We start from the raw sequence: 6,644 nt of genomic DNA, 5'->3' as shown, positions 1-6,644 counted from the left end.
TTGGTGGAGAGAAGGTGCTTTATAAATGAAAGCTTTCTTTGCTATTTTCATATGGTGCGTTCCAATAGTTTCTGCTTTTTATTTATTTATTTATTTTTGCTCTGAAAGAAAAGTTGCTCCTTTAAAGCAAGGAATTAGAGGAAAAAAAAAAAAAGTTCAAAAAATAATTGAAGACAGCAGCAATTTCAATCTCAATCAATCTGTTCAGATTAAGTTTATGAGTACTTCAAAGACTTAATTATTTGGAATATTATTATTGATGGTCATAGTTGTGTGTGTTAATGTATAAGCTCATTCTATAAACTGCGATCTCTTCTACATCAAAAATATGTACTCTGTTAAAAAGACATACTTATGGAGTCCAATTAATTTTATTACTTAATGTGCACTCTTATGCTTTTATTACTCTCTATAATTTATTTTATTACTTGAAAACACACATTCTCTTTTATGCATCCCATGTGCCATGACCATGAGAGGTCGATTTTGGTGTAATTCAAGGAAATAATTATCATTGACAAGAAACAGTGTGTTTCTTGTTATGAGCTTCCTCATATCCAAAGTTTTCTTCAAGAAAAGTTGATGAAGATTGTTGCTCATGTGATGGCGCATGTTGCGACGAAGATGCTAGCTTTGTCATTGGACTTGGCCACATAGTAGCTGCCTCTATGGTTCTATCAACTCTACTAGCACTTTTTTTTTTTTTTCATCTTGTTGACCTTCAAAGCCTTAACCTTTCCAACAACCATTTCAACTTCTCCCAAATTCAAACTGGTTTTACTCGTCCTTCAAAGCTCACATTTCTCAACCTGTATCGTTCCTATTTTTCTGGTCAGGTCCCAAAAGAAATCTCACAGCTATCAAAGCTGTCAACACTCGATTTATCCCGAAACAACAAAATTTGAAATTAGAAGGTTCCACTTTCATAAGCCTAATTTGGAACATATATAGCATGAAAATGCTTTTTGCATAGCAATAATGACATAGCATCTACAGTGCCTGACATGCTTACTTCTCTTGGTAAGCTCGCGGACACAAGTTTTTTGGGTTTGCTACTTGCTTCTCTTCGTAAACTAACACAACTCTGTTCGAACTAGACTTTTCATACAATATTTTTGCAAGCCATATCCACTCGTCAATTGGTAACCTCACCAAACTAACAAGCTTGGTCCTCTCACAGAATAACTTGCAGGGTACAATTCCCAGCTTATTATTTCAACTAAGAATCTCCAATATCTTTACCTGGATTGGAATAAGCAAAGTCGGATGGTGCAGCCAGATATGCTTCATCTAATAATTTCTTAGTTGTCTCAAAAACTCATTCATACAATGCTACATTTCCATAGTTTAGATACCTTGTTCTTTTTTCTTTTTTTTTTTTTGATCAAAAAAGGGGGAGTTATATTAACCAAAAAAAAGCATGCATACAAGGATACAAGGGACACCAGTATGCCCGAGAATCAAGCTGCAGCCTGAGTACCGCGGTCTTGATCTTAAGATGGACAAAAAGATTAGAGTTTACAAGAGGCTCAATAAGTTCAATTTTTTATATCTTGTTCTTGTTCCTTGATGGGTGACTACATTTTTTTATAAGCAGGCGTGTATAGGAACAATTTAACTCTTTTTTTATTGAGCCTCTCCAAATGTTGGTATGGTTGAGAAACTCAAGGTCTGACATTTGAAAATCCAGGTGTTGTTAAGAGTTAAGGACCATATTCGTAAATTTATTATTTTCATGAATGCAAATAATGCAAGTAGATTGCTGTCAAAACTAACATATTCTTTTTGCTTACTTTCTATATGATATACATTTTCTGATATGGGCATCAGGCACTTTTTAACATTTCTTTAGATTCCACATCATGATGCAACTCTGCTGATCCGAGTTGAGAAGCTTCACTGATGAATAATGATATAAAAGGCTTAGAATTTTCGAGGACTAAATTTTCTTGTTGAGTTTTCATGTATCCATATTATAAAATGCTTTCAGGATTTATTAAGATATATGGTTTTCTTCTAGATCTGCAGGGTGAACATTTTGTAGCACTTTGGGACCCCTACACATGAGAATTGAGAACAAAGATCGATCTTTAGCAAATATGTTGGAAAATTCAATTTATGTAGGAGCTTACTTGATAGGGCCTTGTATGTGCCAGCCTTCTTTTTTTACTTTTATTCACAATAAGCTCATTTTTGGCATTTTATTTTGATTTTTTTATGTTCTGTTTGCAGCATGAAGGCAAAGCTGTTCCTGAAGCACCATTGCCAAGCCAAAAGGGTATTAAAACAGACCAAACTTAATATTGCTGTTTTACATAAGTAAACCATTTATGCTGAACAAGGTTATCTTCTCATAGAGAAAATACTGCAATGCGGGCTACATGATTAACATTTTGTGTTTCGGCATTGAAGATAGTAATATGGATTTGTTCATATACACTTGTTACGAAGGTCTTGTACTAGTAAAGAAATTTGTAAGATTTTCTTAACCAGTTGCAGCTTTCCCATTCCCATTAGAAGATTTTGTCTAAAAGGTCTGTAAAATTATGTCAAGCATCGTATGCAATGAACATAGTGACCTGGTTGGTTATGTTATAAACAAATATCACCCTCTTATGCTTCAGTGCATAATATTGCTTAGCTTTTGTAACTAAAGTTTTAAGGGATTGCTGAAAAGCCAAATAGAATGATAGTTTTTCATTTCAGCGCATTTAATTTGCTGCTGTGGTTCTTATGTTACGCTCTCATGCTCATCTATTCAACAGTAAAATGCTTATAACGAAGCCGAGCTAAAGATACAGCGGCTAAATCTTCTAGGACTTGTTTATGTTCTTGTTCACTTGCACAGTCTCATTGCCATGGTTATTCCAGCAAGGATAGCGGCTAAAGAAATGAAAAGGGCTAATTTGGAATCCAAAGAAGCTGAAATGTTATTGACTTGCATAATATGTGCGGCCATTAGTGAAACCATTCTACTAACCTGCAGGGCAGAATTTCTTGGAGTTTGCCTGATAATGTAGACAAGAATACCATGTTTATATTGGAAAGATAGTCAAATATCTTATCTCTTCAACTATGCATATGGAAAGTTTGGGATATATTATATGGTGGTCATAACATTAGTTGTGTAAACCAGTGAATATTATGTGCAAACATCTATCAACTAGGCTTGGTTGTGTATCTAATTATATTCATTGGTTTTGAACATTCTTTGCTTAAAGTCTTTGGTTCAGTCAAATCTATTGCAGTATCACTTGCAACCATTGATCCTGTTGATATATTTTAGTTTAATATTTATAGTTGGATCCAATTCCTATCAAGTAAATTATTTATCGGATAGATAGCAACTAAAAAAAATCCTTGTTACCGTAAGTAAAAGTTATAGGATAAAAATTTGACATGTCTTTCTGTCTACAGTGCATGGTAATAACATGTATTTTATACAACACTAACTTCTTAAATTAATTTATTGGAGTTGTCCTATAATACTAACGAGCATGAGTGGAATTTAGTTGGTTATGTGGGTTTCCCGACAAAAGAACATGGAACACATTATCATGCCAGCCCAAATTTACAAAAAACTTCTAGTGGTCTCCCCACAAGTACTATTTGGGAAATCCAGCCTTATGAGGCAATAGAGTGGCCTTTTAACAAACTTCATTTACCTTCTTATCAATTGGACTTGACATTTCATGGGCTGATCTTTTGAAGCTATATTTTGTGTCACGACTTTGATACCGACAACATACAAACATGCAGAGACAGATTTGAATATAAACTAAATAATATGTCTATAAAACTTAAATTACAATTGCTATTTGAAAACAGCTAAACAATATATAAATGAATAAATAAAGGTTAAAAATAGTATTTTAAATTAAATATATAGGTTGACTGGTAGTTTGACTATTAAAATGAGCTAAAATGAGGTGTGAGAAGGATACAGTGAAATTTCTCAAAATTGAAATGCATTTATGCAGGAAATAAATAAATAACAAAATAAAGAGGTTAAAGTGAAATTTATCATTAGATTTATGTTAAATAACAATTGCACTTTAGCTAATTCTTTGGACATCATCCTGATAGCTTAAGAGTGCAAATATGACAACGGAAAAACTTTTGAGTTTATATGAGAACAGAAAGGCCTACTTTACCTCAACCCACATGGCCACTGTCGCACGTACTTTACTTGAATGGGGTGGACAATTCACCGATCCATCACCTCAAAACTCTGCAGTCTGCATTCTCTTCTCAAGTGATGGCGACCAAAAGTACATTCTCATTTTGCATGACAACCACATGTCATATATCTTATATTTTGTAACAGATAAAAAGGGAATAGATTTTCAGATTTATTTTAATTACAATTTAATGTTTTAGCTTTTTAAAAATTACAATTAATATTTTTAAAGGGATATGGATAATATATAGAAATGGCAATTAGGTTGGAATTATCTAAATTCGAGATAAATCTGATTCGATTTGATAACAATATGTCCTATTGAAATTCGACCCAGTTTTGTCGTTAATCAAGTTTTGGTCGACTTGACTCATCGGGTTCCCAAACCCCATAGATTTTGTGAGGAAAAATACAAAATTTATTACATTTTGCTTTATATATATATATATATATATATACATTGTATATATCAAAATCGATATTTTTTAATAAAAATATCGATTTTGAATATAGTTCATATGCGAACTGTCTGCATAAATATGATCTGCATGCAAACTGTCTGTACCGTAAAATTATTTTATTTATATATATATTTTAAAAGATAAAGGGAATATTAAATTTAGATATTATGAAATTTATTTTAATTACAATTTAATTTTATAAATTTTAAAAATTACAATTATCATTTTTAAAAAGGTGTAGATAATATTTAAAAATGGCAATTGAATCGAGGTTGTTCGAACCTAAATATATCTAATCCGATCCGATAACAACCCACGCCTATTGAAATTCGATCTAATTTTATTGTTAATCGAGTTTCGGCCGACTTGACTTGTCGAGTTCCTCAGCCTAACCCACCTGATATCTTTTGTAAAGCAAAATTCAAAATTTATCACATTTTGCTTTTAAAAATATATCGATATATAACAAGTAAACACAAACTGGATCTATCCTAAATCAGAATGAGCACAAAAATTAGGAACCCAATCCAACCTAAAACCCATTTATGGTTTTACATACCCACCCTGGTTGGGTCAAATTTTTCAAAAACTCGACTCGATTATCATTCCTAATAATATTATTTAAGGGGTGTGAATGAATCAATAAGAAATGAAGAAATGAAACAATAAGAAAATAATGGAACTTAAGAAAAAATTGATATTTTTGAAACTAGAGGAATTAAATTGTATTTAAATCAAATCTCATAAGAGGTTGATGAAATTAACCCGAAAGATAATGATATAATAGATATTTATAGTTGAAGACATGACCACATATTAAATATATGAGATTATGACATTTATAATTAAATATTTAATTTTAAATCATTAATGAATGTACCATGCATATGATTTAACATGTTACCATATGATCTATCATAAGAACGGAAAATAGTTTACAGAAAAATTAATTATATATTTAAATGTATATTGTTTCTATAATGTTGGCATTTTGATAAAATGAACTAAAATGTATTTAAGTCAAATATTGTAGGAGATGGATGAATATAATCCAAAAGTTAATGATATAAAATATAGATTTATAATTGAAGACATGATTACATATTAAATACATTAAGATTATAACATTTATGATTAAATATTTAGTTTTAAATCATTAGTCACAAAACAATATATATATATATATATATATTAAAAGTGTATTGTTTTGATGATGTTGCTATTTTGACAAAAGGTTTAATTAAGACAGATTTAAATATAAACTAAATAATATGTCTGGAAAAAGTACAATTGCCATTTGAAAACAACTAAATAATATATGAAGGATAAAAATATCATTTTAAATTAAATATATACGCTGACTATTAAAATGGGTTAAAATGAAATGGGAGAATGTTATAGTGAAATTTTTTTCAAAATTGAAATGCATTTGTCCCCAAAAAAAAAAAAAACAGAAAATAAAATAAAGGGGGTTAAAGTGAAATTTATCATTATAGTTATGTTACATACAAGTATTAAAGAACAAATTGTACTTTAGCTGATCCTTATATGGTTGGATTTAATCTGGCATCTTCTATCTTCTAAAGACGGCATCCTAATAGGTTTGAGTGCAAATTTATCAAAAAATAGCTCTGAGTGCAAATAATGGAGGGGAAAAGTTGGGTTTACAAGTACAGAGAAAGAAATGCATACATCACCAACCCACTTGACCACTGTCGCATGTAGTTTACATGAATGGGGTGGACAAATCACATATCCATCACCTCACATCTCTGCACTATCTTGTCAAGTGATAGAGACCAAAAATACATTTCATTTTTGTCATGACAAGCACATGTCATACATATATATATATATATATATATATAGATAAAGATTTTATGGTACAGATTTGTTATATACGAACTATACCTAAATCAACATTTTTTTAAAAAAAATATTGATTTTTGCTATATATATATACATGTATACAGCGTATATAAAAAAAAAATATCGGTTTAGAT

This window comes from Ziziphus jujuba, chromosome 4, assembly GCF_031755915.1.
Source record: "Ziziphus jujuba cultivar Dongzao chromosome 4, ASM3175591v1".
In the NCBI taxonomy this organism is placed as follows: Eukaryota; Viridiplantae; Streptophyta; class Magnoliopsida; order Rosales; family Rhamnaceae; genus Ziziphus; species Ziziphus jujuba.
Note: the sequence above shows the minus strand (reverse complement) of the source record.